We start from the raw sequence: 15722 nt of genomic DNA on the forward strand, positions 1-15722 counted from the left end.
ATAAACCCTAACAGGAAGCAGGTGTGGACATACTGATGTGCTTGTCAGGATGGCCGAGCGGTCTAAGACACCAAACTCATGATTCTACTCTTCCAGTTAATGGGAATTCAGGTCTCTGTAAAGAGGCGTAGGTTCAAATCCCACTTCTGACAATATATTTTTGCTCTTTGGTTATGTTTTACACTCAAAATGACTGACATTGAGAAGTATGCTCAGGACATCCACAGTTTTTCAATCTTTCCTCTCCCAGACATTGATATCTTGATCCCATTTATTTCTAAGCAATATGAAGCACAATGATTGAATGAATTAAAGGGCATAGAAACTTTTAAAGACCTAAGAATTGATCGATTTTCCCATCTACATTCCAATCAAGATCAAATTACATTAGACATAAATTAATTTAATTATTCTTAAATGATAAAGACACTATGATTAGTTTTAAAATTCTAAAGTTCAGTTCATGTAGAAATTGGCTATTGAAATAATGTATTACATAGAAACAGAATTTGATGGCAGATAAGAACCACTTGGCCCATGTAGTCTGCTCCTTTTCATGTATCCTTTAGGCAACTTCAACCCTATTTGCTCCTTACATTTCTCTTAAGGATATTCTTATGCCTATCCGAAGCGTGTTTAAATTGTTTCACCATTAGGCTTCAACAACATCGGATGGGAGGCTTTTCTATTTATCAACTACCCTTTCTGTGAAGTAATTTTTCATCAAATTTCCTCTAAGTCTACCTCCCTCCAGTTTCAGTGCATGTCCTCGTGTTCTTGTACATCTCTTCCTTTGAAGAATAAGTATTGTTTGCACAACATTCTTTTAGTATTCAGTAATCTAAACATAAAACACAAGAATAATTGGCATTGAAAGTATTTTAAGGCTCTTAGACTTTACATATAACGTGATATACAATTTACTTCTAAGACAAACTAATCTGTTCTGCTAGGATGAAGACCTTAGTAAAGGGTGGCAACAGTAATTTTGAAGGATAACACTTTAGCTTGAGCCATTTTTCCTAAATAATGTTATTTTAGAAACAGCTTTTAGAGGAAATGCATTAATCTAAGATCTTGATTTAATGACCCCTTTTTCAACAAGTCCAAATTATTTGTCAAAATCACAATCAAAAATATAAATAGTAAATTGATAAACCCTAACAGACAGCAGGTTCGAACATACTGATGTGCTTGTCAGGATGGCCGAGCAGTCTAAGGCGCCAGATTCAAGTTTCAGCTCTTCCAGTTAATGGGAATTCTGGTCTCTGTAAAGAGGCGTGGGTTCAAATCCCACTTCTGACAATATTTTCTTGCTCTTTGGTTATGTTTTACACTCAAAATGACCGACATTGAGAAGTATGCTCAGGACATCCACAGTCTTTCAGTCTTTCCTCTCCCAGACATTGATATCTTGATCCCATTTATTTCTCAGCAATATGAAGCACAATGATTGAATGAATTAAAGGGCATAGAAACTTTTAAAGACCTAAGAATTGATCGATTTTCCCATCTGCATTCCAATCAAGATCAAATTACATTAGAGTTAAATTAATTAAATTATTCTTAAATGATAAAGACACTATGATTAGTTTTAAAATTCTAAAGTTCAGTTCATATAGAAATTGGCTATTGAAATAATGTATTACATAGAAACAGAATTTGATGGCAGATAAGAACCACTTGGCCCATGTAGTCTGCTCCTTTTCATGTATCCTTTAGGCAACTTCAACCATATTTGCTCCTTACATTTCTCTTAAGGATATTCTTATGCCTATCCGAAGCGTGTTTAAATTGTTTCACCGTTTAGCTTCAACAACATTGGATGGGAGGCTTTTCTATTTATCAACTACCCTTTCTGTGAAGTAATTTTATTCAAATTTCCTCTAAGTCTACCTCCCTCCAGTTTCAGTGCATGTCCTCGTGTTCTTGTACATCTCTTCCTTTGAAGAATAAGTATTGTTTGCTCAACATTCTTTTAGTATTCAGTAATCTAAACATAAAACACAAGAATAATTGGCATCGAAAGTATTTTAAGGCTCTTAGACTTTACATATAACATGATATACAATTTACTTCTAAGACAAACTAATCTGTTCTGCTAGGATGAAGACCTTAGTAAAGGGTGGCAACAGTAATTTTGAAGGATAACACTTTAGCTTGAGCCATTTTTCCTAAATAATGTTATTTTAGAAACAGCTTTTAGAGGAAATGCATTAATCTAAGATCTTGATTTAACGACCCCTTTTTCAACAAGTCCAAATTATTTGTCAAAATCACAATCAAAAATATAAATAGTAAAATGATAAACCCTAACAGGAAGCTGGTTTGGGTATACTGATGTGCTTGTCAGGATGGCCGAGTGGTCTAAGGCGCCAGACTCAAGATTCTACTCTTCCAGTTAATGGGAATTCTGGTCTCTGTAAAGAGGCGTGGGTTCAAATCCCACTTCTGACAATATTTTCTTACTCTTTGGTTATGTTTTACACTCAAAATGACCGACATTGAGAAGTATGCTCAGGACATCCACAGTCTTTCAGTCTTTCCTCTCCCAGACATTGATATCTTGATCCCATTTATTTCTCAGCAATATGAAGCACAATGATTGAATGAATTAAAGGGCATAGAAACTTTTAAAGACCTAAGAATTGATCGATTTTCCCATCTGCATTCCAATCAAGATCAAATTACATTAGAGTTAAATTAATTAAATTATTCTTAAATGATAAAGACACTATGATTAGTTTTAAAATTCTAAAGTTCAGTTCATATAGAAATTGGCTATTGAAATAATGTATTACATAGAAACAGAATTTGATGGCAGATAAGAACCACTTGGCCCATGTAGTCTGCTCCTTTTCATATATCCTTTAGGCAACTTCAACCATATTTGCTCCTTACATTTCTCTTAAGGATATTCTTATGCCTATCCGAAGCGTGTTTAAATTGTTTCACCGTTTAGCTTCAACAACATTGGATGGGAGGCTTTTCTATTTATCAACTACCCTTTCTGTGAAGTAATTTTCTTCAAATTTCCTCTAAGTCTACCTCCCTCCAGTTTCAGTGCATGTCCTCGTGTTCTTGTACATCTCTTCCTTTGAAGAATAAGTATTGTTTGCTCAACATTCTTTTAGTATTCAGTAATCTAAACATAAAACACAAGAATAATTGGCATCGAAAGTATTTTAAGGCTCTTAGACTTTACATATAAGATGATATACAATTTACTTCTAAGACAAACTAATCTGTTCTGCTAGGATGAAGACCTTAGTAAAGGGTGGCAACAGTAATTTTGAAGGATAACACTTTAGCTTGAGCCATTTTTCCTAAATAATGTTATTTTAGAAACAGCTTTTAGAGGAAATGCATTAATCTAAGATCTTGATGTAATGACCCCTTTTTCAACAAGTCCAAATTATTTGTCAAAATCACAATCAAAAATATAAATAGTAAATTGATAAACCCTAACAGACAGCAGGTTCGGACATACTGATGTGCTTGTCAGGATGGCCGAGCGGTCTAAGGCACCAGACTCAAGATTCAACTCTTCCAGTTAATGGGAATTCTGGTCTCTGTAAAAAGGCATGGGTTCATATCCCACTTCTGACAATATTTTCTTGCTCTTTGGTTATGTTTTACACTCAAAATGACTGACATTGAGAAGTATGCTCAGGACATCCACAGTCTTTCAATCTTTCCTCTCCCAGACATTGATATCTTGATCCCATTTATTTCTAAGCAATATGAAGCACAATGATTGAATGAATTAAAGGGCATAGAAACTGTTAAAGACCTAAGAATTGATCGATTTTCCCATCTACATTCCAATCAAGATCAAATTACATTAGACTTAAATTAATTAAATTATTCTTAAATGATAAAGACACTATGATTAGTTTTAAAATTCTAAAGTTCAGTTCATGTAGAAATTGACTGTTGAAATAATGTTTTACATAGAAACAGAATTTGATGGCAGATAAGAACCACTTGGCCCACGTAGTCTGCTCCTTTTCATGTATCCTTTAGGCAACTTCAATCCTATTTGCTCCTTACATTTCTCTTAAGGATATTCTTATGCAAATCCCAAGCGTGTTTAAATTGTTTCACCATTTAGCTTCAACAACATCGGATGGGAGGCTTTTCTATTTATCAACTACCCTTTCTGTGAAGTAATTTTTCTTCAAATTTCCTCTAAGTCTACCTCCCTCCAGTTTCAGTGCATGTCCTCGTGTTCTTGTACATCTCTTCCTTTGAAGAATAAGTATTGTTTGCACAACATTCTTTTAGTATTCAGTAATCTAAACATAAAACACAAGAATAATTGGCATCGAAAGTATTTTAAGGCTCATAGACTTTACATATAACGTGATATACAATTTACTTCTAAGACAAACTAATCTGTTCTGCTAGGATGAAGACCTTAGTAAAGGGTGGCAACAGTAATTTTGAAGGATAACACTTTAGCTTGAGCCATTTTTCCTAAATAATGTTATTTTAGAAACAGCTTTTAGAGGAAATGCTTAAATCTAAGATCTTGATTTAATGACCCCTTTTTCAACAAGTCCAAATTATTTGTCAAAATCACAATCAAAAATATAAATAGTAAAATGATAAACCCTAACAGGAAGCTGGTTTGGGTATACTGATGTGCTTGTCAGGATGGCCGAGTGGTCTAAGGCACCAGACTCAAGATTCTACTCTTCCAGTTGATGGGAATTCTGGTCTCTGTAAAGAGGTGTGGGTTCAAATCCCACTTCTGACAATATTTTCTTACTCTTTGGTTATGTTTTACACTCAAAATGACCGACATTGAGAAGTATGCTCAGGACATCCACAGTCTTTCAGTCTTTCCTCTCCCAGACATTGATATCTTGATCCCATTTATTTCTCAGCAATATGAAGCACAATGATTGAATGAATTAAAGGGCATAGAAACTTTTAAAGACCTAAGAATTGATCGATTTTCCCATCTGCATTCCAATCAAGATCAAATTACATTAGAGTTAAATTAATTAAATTATTCTTAAATGATAAAGACACTATGATTAGTTTTAAAATTCTAAAGTTCAGTTCATATAGAAATTGGCTATTGAAATAATGTATTACATAGAAACAGAATTTGATGGCAGATAAGAACCACTTGGCCCATGTAGTCTGCTCCTTTTCATGTATCCTTTAGGCAACTTCAACCATATTTGCTCCTTACATTTCTCTTAAGGATATTCTTATGCCTATCCGAAGCGTGTTTAAATTGTTTCACCGTTTAGCTTCAACAACATTGGATGGGAGGCTTTTCTATTTATCAACTACCCTTTCTGTGAAGTAATTTTCTTCAAATTTCCTCTAAGTCTACCTCCCTTCAGTTTCAGTGCATGTCCTCGTGTTCTTGTACATCTCTTCCTTTGAAGAATAAGTATTGTTTGCACAACATTCTTTTAGTATTCAGTAATCTAAACATAAAACACAAGAATAATTGGCATCGAAAGTATTTTAAGGCTCTTAGACTTTACATATAAGATGATATACAATTTACTTCTAAGACAAACTAATCTGTTCTGCTAGGATGAAGACCTTAGTAAAGGGTGGCAACAGTAATTTTGAAGGATAACACTTTAGCTTGAGCCATTTTTCCTAAATAATGTTATTTTAGAAACAGCTTTTAGAGGAAATGCATTAATCTAAGATCTTGATGTAATGACCCCTTTTTCAACAAGTCCAAATTATTTGTCAAAATCACAATCAAAAATATAAATAGTAAATTGAGAAACCCTAACAGACAGCAGGTTCGGACATACTGATGTGCTTGTCAGGATGGCCGAGCGGTTTAAGGCGCCAGACTCAAGATTCAACTCTTCCAGTTAATGGGAATTCTGGTCTCTGTAAAGAGGCATGGGTTCAAATCCCACTTCTGACAATATTTTCTTGCTCTTTGGTTATGTTTTACACTCAAAATGACCGACATTGAGAAGTATGCTCAGGACATCCACAGTCTTTCAATCTTTCCTCTCCCAGACATTGATATCTTGATCCCATTTATTTCTAAGCAATATGAAGCACAATGATTGAATGAATTAAAGGGCATAGAAACTGTTAAAGACCTAAGAATTGATTGATTTTCCCATCTACATTCCAATCAAGATCAAATTACATTAGACTTAAATTAATTAAATTATTCTTAAATGATAAAGACACTATGATTAGTTTTAAAATTCTAAAGTTCAGTTCATGTAGAAATTGACTGTTGAAATAATGTTTTACATAGAAACAGAATTTGATGGCAGATAAGAACCACTTGGCCCACGTAGTCTGCTCCTTTTCATGTATCCTTTAGGCAACTTCAATCCTATTTGCTCCTTACATTTCTCTTAAGGATATTCTTATGCCAATCCCAAGCGTGTTTAAATTGTTTCACCATTTAGCTTCAACAACATCGGATGGGAGGCTTTTCTATTTATCAACTACCCTTTCTGTGAAGTAATTTTTCTTCAAATTTCCTCTAAGTCTACCTCCCTCCAGTTTCAGTGCATGTCCTTGTGTTCTTGTACATCTCTTCCTTTGAAGAATAAGTATTGTTTGCACAACATTCTTTTAGTATTCAGTAATCTAAACATAAAACACAAGAATAATTGGCATCGAAAGTATTTTAAGGCTCTTAGACTTTACATATAACGTGATATACAATTTACTTCTAAGACAAACTAATCTGTTCTGCTAGGATGAAGACCTTAGTAAAGGGTGGCAACAGTAATTTTGAAGGATAACACTTTAGCTTGAGCCATTTTTCCTAAATAATGTTATTTAAGAAACAGCTTTTAGAGGAAATGCATTAATCTAAGATCTTGATTTAATGACCCCTTTTTCAACAAGGCCAAATTATTTGTCAAAATCACAATCAAAAATATAAATAGTAAAATGATAAACCCTAACAGGAAGCAGGTGTGGACATACTGATGTGCTTGTCAGGATGGCCGAGCGGTCTAAGACACCAAACTCATGATTCTACTCTTCCAGTTAATGGGAATTCAGGTCTCTGTAAAGAGGCGTAGGTTCAAATCCCACTTCTGACAATATATTTTTGCTCTTTGGTTATGTTTTACACTCAAAATGACTGACATTGAGAAGTATGCTCAGGACATCCACAGTTTTTCAATCTTTCCTCTCCCAGACATTGATATCTTGATCCCATTTATTTCTAAGCAATATGAAGCACAATGATTGAATGAATTAAAGGGCATAGAAACTTTTAAAGACCTAAGAATTGATCGATTTTCCCATCTACATTCCAATCAAGATCAAATTACATTAGACATAAATTAATTTAATTATTCTTAAATGATAAAGACACTATGATTAGTTTTAAAATTCTAAAGTTCAGTTCATGTAGAAATTGGCTATTGAAATAATGTATTACATAGAAACAGAATTTGATGGCAGATAAGAACCACTTGGCCCATGTAGTCTGCTCCTTTTCATGTATCCTTTAGGCAACTTCAACCCTATTTGCTCCTTACATTTCTCTTAAGGATATTCTTATGCCTATCCGAAGCGTGTTTAAATTGTTTCACCATTAGGCTTCAACAACATCGGATGGGAGGCTTTTCTATTTATCAACTACCCTTTCTGTGAAGTAATTTTTCATCAAATTTCCTCTAAGTCTACCTCCCTCCAGTTTCAGTGCATGTCCTCGTGTTCTTGTACATCTCTTCCTTTGAAGAATAAGTATTGTTTGCACAACATTCTTTTAGTATTCAGTAATCTAAACATAAAACACAAGAATAATTGGCATTGAAAGTATTTTAAGGCTCTTAGACTTTACATATAACGTGATATACAATTTACTTCTAAGACAAACTAATCTGTTCTGCTAGGATGAAGACCTTAGTAAAGGGTGGCAACAGTAATTTTGAAGGATAACACTTTAGCTTGAGCCATTTTTCCTAAATAATGTTATTTTAGAAACAGCTTTTAGAGGAAATGCATTAATCTAAGATCTTGATTTAATGACCCCTTTTTCAACAAGTCCAAATTATTTGTCAAAATCACAATCAAAAATATAAATAGTAAATTGATAAACCCTAACAGACAGCAGGTTCGAACATACTGATGTGCTTGTCAGGATGGCCGAGCAGTCTAAGGCGCCAGATTCAAGTTTCAGCTCTTCCAGTTAATGGGAATTCTGGTCTCTGTAAAGAGGCGTGGGTTCAAATCCCACTTCTGACAATATTTTCTTGCTCTTTGGTTATGTTTTACACTCAAAATGACCGACATTGAGAAGTATGCTCAGGACATCCACAGTCTTTCAGTCTTTCCTCTCCCAGACATTGATATCTTGATCCCATTTATTTCTCAGCAATATGAAGCACAATGATTGAATGAATTAAAGGGCATAGAAACTTTTAAAGACCTAAGAATTGATCGATTTTCCCATCTGCATTCCAATCAAGATCAAATTACATTAGAGTTAAATTAATTAAATTATTCTTAAATGATAAAGACACTATGATTAGTTTTAAAATTCTAAAGTTCAGTTCATATAGAAATTGGCTATTGAAATAATGTATTACATAGAAACAGAATTTGATGGCAGATAAGAACCACTTGGCCCATGTAGTCTGCTCCTTTTCATGTATCCTTTAGGCAACTTCAACCATATTTGCTCCTTACATTTCTCTTAAGGATATTCTTATGCCTATCCGAAGCGTGTTTAAATTGTTTCACCGTTTAGCTTCAACAACATTGGATGGGAGGCTTTTCTATTTATCAACTACCCTTTCTGTGAAGTAATTTTATTCAAATTTCCTCTAAGTCTACCTCCCTCCAGTTTCAGTGCATGTCCTCGTGTTCTTGTACATCTCTTCCTTTGAAGAATAAGTATTGTTTGCTCAACATTCTTTTAGTATTCAGTAATCTAAACATAAAACACAAGAATAATTGGCATCGAAAGTATTTTAAGGCTCTTAGACTTTACATATAACATGATATACAATTTACTTCTAAGACAAACTAATCTGTTCTGCTAGGATGAAGACCTTAGTAAAGGGTGGCAACAGTAATTTTGAAGGATAACACTTTAGCTTGAGCCATTTTTCCTAAATAATGTTATTTTAGAAACAGCTTTTAGAGGAAATGCATTAATCTAAGATCTTGATTTAACGACCCCTTTTTCAACAAGTCCAAATTATTTGTCAAAATCACAATCAAAAATATAAATAGTAAAATGATAAACCCTAACAGGAAGCTGGTTTGGGTATACTGATGTGCTTGTCAGGATGGCCGAGTGGTCTAAGGCGCCAGACTCAAGATTCTACTCTTCCAGTTAATGGGAATTCTGGTCTCTGTAAAGAGGCGTGGGTTCAAATCCCACTTCTGACAATATTTTCTTACTCTTTGGTTATGTTTTACACTCAAAATGACCGACATTGAGAAGTATGCTCAGGACATCCACAGTCTTTCAGTCTTTCCTCTCCCAGACATTGATATCTTGATCCCATTTATTTCTCAGCAATATGAAGCACAATGATTGAATGAATTAAAGGGCATAGAAACTTTTAAAGACCTAAGAATTGATCGATTTTCCCATCTGCATTCCAATCAAGATCAAATTACATTAGAGTTAAATTAATTAAATTATTCTTAAATGATAAAGACACTATGATTAGTTTTAAAATTCTAAAGTTCAGTTCATATAGAAATTGGCTATTGAAATAATGTATTACATAGAAACAGAATTTGATGGCAGATAAGAACCACTTGGCCCATGTAGTCTGCTCCTTTTCATATATCCTTTAGGCAACTTCAACCATATTTGCTCCTTACATTTCTCTTAAGGATATTCTTATGCCTATCCGAAGCGTGTTTAAATTGTTTCACCGTTTAGCTTCAACAACATTGGATGGGAGGCTTTTCTATTTATCAACTACCCTTTCTGTGAAGTAATTTTCTTCAAATTTCCTCTAAGTCTACCTCCCTCCAGTTTCAGTGCATGTCCTCGTGTTCTTGTACATCTCTTCCTTTGAAGAATAAGTATTGTTTGCTCAACATTCTTTTAGTATTCAGTAATCTAAACATAAAACACAAGAATAATTGGCATCGAAAGTATTTTAAGGCTCTTAGACTTTACATATAAGATGATATACAATTTACTTCTAAGACAAACTAATCTGTTCTGCTAGGATGAAGACCTTAGTAAAGGGTGGCAACAGTAATTTTGAAGGATAACACTTTAGCTTGAGCCATTTTTCCTAAATAATGTTATTTTAGAAACAGCTTTTAGAGGAAATGCATTAATCTAAGATCTTGATGTAATGACCCCTTTTTCAACAAGTCCAAATTATTTGTCAAAATCACAATCAAAAATATAAATAGTAAATTGATAAACCCTAACAGACAGCAGGTTCGGACATACTGATGTGCTTGTCAGGATGGCCGAGCGGTCTAAGGCACCAGACTCAAGATTCAACTCTTCCAGTTAATGGGAATTCTGGTCTCTGTAAAAAGGCATGGGTTCATATCCCACTTCTGACAATATTTTCTTGCTCTTTGGTTATGTTTTACACTCAAAATGACTGACATTGAGAAGTATGCTCAGGACATCCACAGTCTTTCAATCTTTCCTCTCCCAGACATTGATATCTTGATCCCATTTATTTCTAAGCAATATGAAGCACAATGATTGAATGAATTAAAGGGCATAGAAACTGTTAAAGACCTAAGAATTGATCGATTTTCCCATCTACATTCCAATCAAGATCAAATTACATTAGACTTAAATTAATTAAATTATTCTTAAATGATAAAGACACTATGATTAGTTTTAAAATTCTAAAGTTCAGTTCATGTAGAAATTGACTGTTGAAATAATGTTTTACATAGAAACAGAATTTGATGGCAGATAAGAACCACTTGGCCCACGTAGTCTGCTCCTTTTCATGTATCCTTTAGGCAACTTCAATCCTATTTGCTCCTTACATTTCTCTTAAGGATATTCTTATGCAAATCCCAAGCGTGTTTAAATTGTTTCACCATTTAGCTTCAACAACATCGGATGGGAGGCTTTTCTATTTATCAACTACCCTTTCTGTGAAGTAATTTTTCTTCAAATTTCCTCTAAGTCTACCTCCCTCCAGTTTCAGTGCATGTCCTCGTGTTCTTGTACATCTCTTCCTTTGAAGAATAAGTATTGTTTGCACAACATTCTTTTAGTATTCAGTAATCTAAACATAAAACACAAGAATAATTGGCATCGAAAGTATTTTAAGGCTCATAGACTTTACATATAACGTGATATACAATTTACTTCTAAGACAAACTAATCTGTTCTGCTAGGATGAAGACCTTAGTAAAGGGTGGCAACAGTAATTTTGAAGGATAACACTTTAGCTTGAGCCATTTTTCCTAAATAATGTTATTTTAGAAACAGCTTTTAGAGGAAATGCTTAAATCTAAGATCTTGATTTAATGACCCCTTTTTCAACAAGTCCAAATTATTTGTCAAAATCACAATCAAAAATATAAATAGTAAAATGATAAACCCTAACAGGAAGCTGGTTTGGGTATACTGATGTGCTTGTCAGGATGGCCGAGTGGTCTAAGGCACCAGACTCAAGATTCTACTCTTCCAGTTGATGGGAATTCTGGTCTCTGTAAAGAGGTGTGGGTTCAAATCCCACTTCTGACAATATTTTCTTACTCTTTGGTTATGTTTTACACTCAAAATGACCGACATTGAGAAGTATGCTCAGGACATCCACAGTCTTTCAGTCTTTCCTCTCCCAGACATTGATATCTTGATCCCATTTATTTCTCAGCAATATGAAGCACAATGATTGAATGAATTAAAGGGCATAGAAACTTTTAAAGACCTAAGAATTGATCGATTTTCCCATCTGCATTCCAATCAAGATCAAATTACATTAGAGTTAAATTAATTAAATTATTCTTAAATGATAAAGACACTATGATTAGTTTTAAAATTCTAAAGTTCAGTTCATATAGAAATTGGCTATTGAAATAATGTATTACATAGAAACAGAATTTGATGGCAGATAAGAACCACTTGGCCCATGTAGTCTGCTCCTTTTCATGTATCCTTTAGGCAACTTCAACCATATTTGCTCCTTACATTTCTCTTAAGGATATTCTTATGCCTATCCGAAGCGTGTTTAAATTGTTTCACCGTTTAGCTTCAACAACATTGGATGGGAGGCTTTTCTATTTATCAACTACCCTTTCTGTGAAGTAATTTTCTTCAAATTTCCTCTAAGTCTACCTCCCTTCAGTTTCAGTGCATGTCCTCGTGTTCTTGTACATCTCTTCCTTTGAAGAATAAGTATTGTTTGCACAACATTCTTTTAGTATTCAGTAATCTAAACATAAAACACAAGAATAATTGGCATCGAAAGTATTTTAAGGCTCTTAGACTTTACATATAAGATGATATACAATTTACTTCTAAGACAAACTAATCTGTTCTGCTAGGATGAAGACCTTAGTAAAGGGTGGCAACAGTAATTTTGAAGGATAACACTTTAGCTTGAGCCATTTTTCCTAAATAATGTTATTTTAGAAACAGCTTTTAGAGGAAATGCATTAATCTAAGATCTTGATGTAATGACCCCTTTTTCAACAAGTCCAAATTATTTGTCAAAATCACAATCAAAAATATAAATAGTAAATTGAGAAACCCTAACAGACAGCAGGTTCGGACATACTGATGTGCTTGTCAGGATGGCCGAGCGGTTTAAGGCGCCAGACTCAAGATTCAACTCTTCCAGTTAATGGGAATTCTGGTCTCTGTAAAGAGGCATGGGTTCAAATCCCACTTCTGACAATATTTTCTTGCTCTTTGGTTATGTTTTACACTCAAAATGACCGACATTGAGAAGTATGCTCAGGACATCCACAGTCTTTCAATCTTTCCTCTCCCAGACATTGATATCTTGATCCCATTTATTTCTAAGCAATATGAAGCACAATGATTGAATGAATTAAAGGGCATAGAAACTGTTAAAGACCTAAGAATTGATTGATTTTCCCATCTACATTCCAATCAAGATCAAATTACATTAGACTTAAATTAATTAAATTATTCTTAAATGATAAAGACACTATGATTAGTTTTAAAATTCTAAAGTTCAGTTCATGTAGAAATTGACTGTTGAAATAATGTTTTACATAGAAACAGAATTTGATGGCAGATAAGAACCACTTGGCCCACGTAGTCTGCTCCTTTTCATGTATCCTTTAGGCAACTTCAATCCTATTTGCTCCTTACATTTCTCTTAAGGATATTCTTATGCCAATCCCAAGCGTGTTTAAATTGTTTCACCATTTAGCTTCAACAACATCGGATGGGAGGCTTTTCTATTTATCAACTACCCTTTCTGTGAAGTAATTTTTCTTCAAATTTCCTCTAAGTCTACCTCCCTCCAGTTTCAGTGCATGTCCTTGTGTTCTTGTACATCTCTTCCTTTGAAGAATAAGTATTGTTTGCACAACATTCTTTTAGTATTCAGTAATCTAAACATAAAACACAAGAATAATTGGCATCGAAAGTATTTTAAGGCTCTTAGACTTTACATATAACGTGATATACAATTTACTTCTAAGACAAACTAATCTGTTCTGCTAGGATGAAGACCTTAGTAAAGGGTGGCAACAGTAATTTTGAAGGATAACACTTTAGCTTGAGCCATTTTTCCTAAATAATGTTATTTAAGAAACAGCTTTTAGAGGAAATGCATTAATCTAAGATCTTGATTTAATGACCCCTTTTTCAACAAGGCCAAATTATTTGTCAAAATCACAATCAAAAATATAAATAGTAAAATGATAAACCCTAACAGGAAGCAGGTGTGGACATACTGATGTGCTTGTCAGGATGGCCGAGCGGTCTAAGACACCAAACTCATGATTCTACTCTTCCAGTTAATGGGAATTCAGGTCTCTGTAAAGAGGCGTAGGTTCAAATCCCACTTCTGACAATATATTTTTGCTCTTTGGTTATGTTTTACACTCAAAATGACTGACATTGAGAAGTATGCTCAGGACATCCACAGTTTTTCAATCTTTCCTCTCCCAGACATTGATATCTTGATCCCATTTATTTCTAAGCAATATGAAGCACAATGATTGAATGAATTAAAGGGCATAGAAACTTTTAAAGACCTAAGAATTGATCGATTTTCCCATCTACATTCCAATCAAGATCAAATTACATTAGACATAAATTAATTTAATTATTCTTAAATGATAAAGACACTATGATTAGTTTTAAAATTCTAAAGTTCAGTTCATGTAGAAATTGGCTATTGAAATAATGTATTACATAGAAACAGAATTTGATGGCAGATAAGAACCACTTGGCCCATGTAGTCTGCTCCTTTTCATGTATCCTTTAGGCAACTTCAACCCTATTTGCTCCTTACATTTCTCTTAAGGATATTCTTATGCCTATCCGAAGCGTGTTTAAATTGTTTCACCATTAGGCTTCAACAACATCGGATGGGAGGCTTTTCTATTTATCAACTACCCTTTCTGTGAAGTAATTTTTCATCAAATTTCCTCTAAGTCTACCTCCCTCCAGTTTCAGTGCATGTCCTCGTGTTCTTGTACATCTCTTCCTTTGAAGAATAAGTATTGTTTGCACAACATTCTTTTAGTATTCAGTAATCTAAACATAAAACACAAGAATAATTGGCATTGAAAGTATTTTAAGGCTCTTAGACTTTACATATAACGTGATATACAATTTACTTCTAAGACAAACTAATCTGTTCTGCTAGGATGAAGACCTTAGTAAAGGGTGGCAACAGTAATTTTGAAGGATAACACTTTAGCTTGAGCCATTTTTCCTAAATAATGTTATTTTAGAAACAGCTTTTAGAGGAAATGCATTAATCTAAGATCTTGATTTAATGACCCCTTTTTCAACAAGTCCAAATTATTTGTCAAAATCACAATCAAAAATATAAATAGTAAATTGATAAACCCTAACAGACAGCAGGTTCGAACATACTGATGTGCTTGTCAGGATGGCCGAGCGGTCTAAGGCGCCAGATTCAAGTTTCAGCTCTTCCAGTTAATGGGAATTCTGGTCTCTGTAAAGAGGCGTGGGTTCAAATCCCACTTCTGACAATATTTTCTTGCTCTTTGGTTATGTTTTACACTCAAAATGACCGACATTGAGAAGTATGCTCAGGACATCCACAGTCTTTCAGTCTTTCCTCTCCCAGACATTGATATCTTGATCCCATTTATTTCTCAGCAATATGAAGCACAATGATTGAATGAATTAAAGGGCATAGAAACTTTTAAAGACCTAAGAATTGATCGATTTTCCCATCTGCATTCCAATCAAGATCAAATTACATTAGAGTTAAATTAATTAAATTATTCTTAAATGATAAAGACACTATGATTAGTTTTAAAATTCTAAAGTTCAGTTCATATAGAAATTGGCTATTGAAATAATGTATTACATAGAAACAGAATTTGATGGCAGATAAGAACCACTTGGCCCATGTAGTCTGCTCCTTTTCATGTATCCTTTAGGCAACTTCAACCATATTTGCTCCTTACATTTCTCTTAAGGATATTCTTATGCCAATCCCAAGCGTGTTTAAATTGTTTCACCATTTAGCTTCAACAACATCGGATGGGAGGCTTTTCTATTTATCAACTACCCTTTCTGTGAAGTAATTTTTCTTCAAATTTCCTCTAAG

General features: G+C 34.0%; 9 non-coding genes across 9 annotated transcripts; all 9 read left to right on the plus strand.

The window, feature by feature from the left end:
• Positions 1 to 1196: 1196 nt before the first annotated feature.
• TRNAL-CAA (transfer RNA leucine (anticodon CAA)) lies at positions 1197 to 1305 on the plus strand. The gene is made up of 2 exons: positions 1197 to 1234; positions 1260 to 1305. It is a non-coding gene; the product is annotated as a tRNA-Leu (tRNA).
• A 1043-nt stretch (positions 1306 to 2348) lies between these two features.
• On the plus strand, positions 2349 to 2457 carry TRNAL-CAA (transfer RNA leucine (anticodon CAA)). Its single transcript has 2 exons — positions 2349 to 2386; positions 2412 to 2457. It is a non-coding gene; the product is annotated as a tRNA-Leu (tRNA).
• A 2196-nt stretch (positions 2458 to 4653) lies between these two features.
• TRNAL-CAA (transfer RNA leucine (anticodon CAA)) lies at positions 4654 to 4762 on the plus strand. Its single transcript has 2 exons — positions 4654 to 4691; positions 4717 to 4762. It is a non-coding gene; the product is annotated as a tRNA-Leu (tRNA).
• A 1043-nt stretch (positions 4763 to 5805) lies between these two features.
• On the plus strand, positions 5806 to 5914 carry TRNAL-CAA (transfer RNA leucine (anticodon CAA)). The gene is made up of 2 exons: positions 5806 to 5843; positions 5869 to 5914. It is a non-coding gene; the product is annotated as a tRNA-Leu (tRNA).
• Positions 5915 to 8111: 2197 nt separating this feature from the next.
• Positions 8112 to 8220, plus strand: TRNAL-CAA (transfer RNA leucine (anticodon CAA)). The gene is made up of 2 exons: positions 8112 to 8149; positions 8175 to 8220. It is a non-coding gene; the product is annotated as a tRNA-Leu (tRNA).
• Positions 8221 to 9263: 1043 nt separating this feature from the next.
• On the plus strand, positions 9264 to 9372 carry TRNAL-CAA (transfer RNA leucine (anticodon CAA)). Its single transcript has 2 exons — positions 9264 to 9301; positions 9327 to 9372. It is a non-coding gene; the product is annotated as a tRNA-Leu (tRNA).
• A 2196-nt stretch (positions 9373 to 11568) lies between these two features.
• Positions 11569 to 11677, plus strand: TRNAL-CAA (transfer RNA leucine (anticodon CAA)). Its single transcript has 2 exons — positions 11569 to 11606; positions 11632 to 11677. It is a non-coding gene; the product is annotated as a tRNA-Leu (tRNA).
• A 1043-nt stretch (positions 11678 to 12720) lies between these two features.
• Positions 12721 to 12829, plus strand: TRNAL-CAA (transfer RNA leucine (anticodon CAA)). The gene is made up of 2 exons: positions 12721 to 12758; positions 12784 to 12829. It is a non-coding gene; the product is annotated as a tRNA-Leu (tRNA).
• Positions 12830 to 15026: 2197 nt separating this feature from the next.
• On the plus strand, positions 15027 to 15135 carry TRNAL-CAA (transfer RNA leucine (anticodon CAA)). Its single transcript has 2 exons — positions 15027 to 15064; positions 15090 to 15135. It is a non-coding gene; the product is annotated as a tRNA-Leu (tRNA).
• Positions 15136 to 15722: the final 587 nt, after the last annotated feature.

The sequence above is a fragment of the Taudactylus pleione genome, unplaced genomic scaffold (assembly GCF_031769625.1).
Source record: "Taudactylus pleione unplaced genomic scaffold, aTauple2 ptg000612l, whole genome shotgun sequence".
Classification (NCBI taxonomy): Eukaryota; Metazoa; Chordata; class Amphibia; order Anura; family Myobatrachidae; genus Taudactylus; species Taudactylus pleione.